Genomic DNA, 2,843 nt, shown 5'->3' with positions numbered 1-2,843 from the left:
GATATGACAGGAGATGCAAGAACCTGGCCTCAGCTTGGAATTCCAAGTGTGCCATTGGAAAGATGATATGAAATCGCTTGAAAACGATATAAAGAACGCCGGAATCGGAGTTACGGTTTGAAAATGGCAAGCGTTTCAAATATGACACCGGTCTACGATTTACAGCAAGTAGCCATCTAAATGCAATGGGATGAACATGCTACAGCACCCAAACATGACAACAAAATACATGGCAGGGATGCATTCAAGATGCTTATCAAAAGTCTAGCACTGAGCTACGGCCAATTCATCCATTACCAGGTTCAAACAAGCATGGCAAAAATGCATATGACAAACAGATCTCAGACTTAGTGAAATTAACACTTGTCTGGAATTTCAGATCAGGTAGCCCACTTCGGAGCAACAAAACTACATGCTACAGGATCTGAACATGGCAAAGTAAAGCATGGCATGGAGCTACTCAAAGAGCTTAACAAAAGTCCCTTAGTGACCTTGAGCCAAAAGGGATCAGAAAATACAATTGCAAGCATGCGAACATAGCAAAAACATAATCAGATCACAGACTTAGTGAAAACTGGCACATGCTGAAATATAACTCAAGTAGGCATGTTTATAAGCTCGATGCACTCACTATGGTGCAAGTCATGACAAGACAAGCATACATCCATCAAGAATACACAAAATGCAAGCTAGACATGGCAAGAACAATAGCATAGCATGCACGGATCAACTACAACATCATCGGCAAAATTGCAAACAAGTTGACAATCTGCCCAGATTCACAAAGTAGCAAAAGTAGAGCTCGATTGACTCAAGCTAGGGTGCTCCATAATTGCAAACAAAGACATGGATAGATAGAGCACTACAAGATTAACAAAACATCCTTACTGATCATCCTTAAAAGAGGCAAGGATCACTAGGAAACAACATGAACATGTGGCCATATGAGATAAATAGATCAAGGACTTAGTGGAATTGCTAAGTCCCTGAAAACAGAATTAGCAAGTGCACCACCTTGCAAGCTTGCACTAGTCACCACACACATCACAAAAATACATGGGTTGCACCTCTGGAAAGATGACAAAACCCTTAACAAAACATATGTAGAACATCGGGGCATGTCATGCACACATTAATCATGGCAAAAATGACAAAAAGCTAAATGGAGCAGCAGATCTGACAATTATCTCAAGTAGCCCTCTTCTAACCGCATTTAGGACATCAAGATGAACTCAAATGAAAATGATGCAATGGAATGAAATGATTTACTCTCTGAGACAAACATTTTGATATGCTATATGCATGAATCGGAGCTACGGATGTAAAGTTACAAGGCCATGAACATGGGCACTTGGATCTGAGAATTTCGGGACTTAGAGAAAAAAATCAACCTCCGGATCTAGGGTTTCGGTGGCACGCAAAATGAGGCGGCAGCGCGCACTGTTCACCGGCGGCGGAGTTCGTCGAGGAGGCGGCTTCCGGAGCGGCCTCCGGCCGGCGCGGGTCGCCGGAGCGACGAGGGCGGCGGGCGCGGCGTGGAGGAGGCGGCGAGGCGGCGAGCGGCCAGGCGCGGTTGGTGGCCGGGCCGGTGCGGCAGCGCGGCGGCCGGCAAAGTCGGCGACGGCGGCGGAGGGGGCGCGGTGGCGGCGACGCGGTGGATCGGGCGGCGGGGCAGCCGGACGAGGCGGGCGGCGCGCGCGGGCTTGGGGGGCCTGCCCTAGGCTCCCGCGGGCCGCGATGGGAGTGGCGGCGGCGTGGACACGTGGTGGCGCACGGGTGGCTGGCGGCGGCGTGTCCGGCGCCGGTGGACAATGTCCGGCGCGCGCGAGGGGTGGATCTAGGGTTTTGACGAGGGGGATCCGGATTTCGGGGAAGGGGTCTATATAGGCATAGAGGGAGTTAGGAGAGTCCAAATGAGGTGCGGTTTTCGGTCACGTGATCGTGATCGAACGATCTAGATGATGGAGAAGGCTTAGGTGGGTTTTGGGCCAAATTGGAGGGGTGTTGGGCTGCAACACACACGAGGCCTTTTCGGTCCCTTGGTTAACCGTTGGAGTATCAAACGAAGTCCAAATGATACGAAACTTGATAGGCGGTCTACCGGTAGTAAACCAAGGCCACTTGGCAAGTCTCGGTCCAATCCGGAAATGTTTAATCCCCACACACGAAAGAAAAGTAGAAATGACCACCGGAGGAGAACGAAGCGCCGGAATGCAAAACGGACAACGGGGAAAATGCTCGGATTCATGAGACGAACACGCATGCAAATGCAATGCACATGATGACATGATATGAGATGCATGACAACGACAACAACACACGGAGACAAAGGCCCGAACCCGAGAAAATAAAATAACTTAACGCCGGAAACGACAAGAGTTGGAGTACAAATTGGGAAAGTTACATCCGGGGTGTTACATTTGTTGAGACCAATTAATTGTGGGTTTATGATCAAGTCTATCTATGAACAATATTTGAATCTTCTATGAATTCTTTTATGTATGATTGGTTATCTTTGCAAGTCTCTTCGAATTATCAGCTTGGTTTGGCCTACTAGATTGATCTTTCTTGCAATGGGAGAAGTGCTTAGCTTTGGGTTCAATCTTGCGGTGTCCTTTCCCAGTGACAGTAGGGGCAGCAAGGCACATATTGTATTGTTGCCATCGAGGATAACAAGATGGGGTTTTCATCATATTGCATGAGTTTATCCCTCAACATCATGTCATCTTGCTTAAGGCGTTACTCTGTTTTCATTAACTTAATACTCTAGATGCATGCTGGATAGCGGTCGATGAGTGGAGTAATAGTAGTAGATGCAGGCAGGAGTTGGTCTACTTGTCTCG

This window comes from Triticum dicoccoides, chromosome 1A (assembly GCF_002162155.2).
Source record: "Triticum dicoccoides isolate Atlit2015 ecotype Zavitan chromosome 1A, WEW_v2.0, whole genome shotgun sequence".
Taxonomy (NCBI): domain Eukaryota; kingdom Viridiplantae; phylum Streptophyta; class Magnoliopsida; order Poales; family Poaceae; genus Triticum; species Triticum dicoccoides.
Note: the sequence above shows the minus strand (reverse complement) of the source record.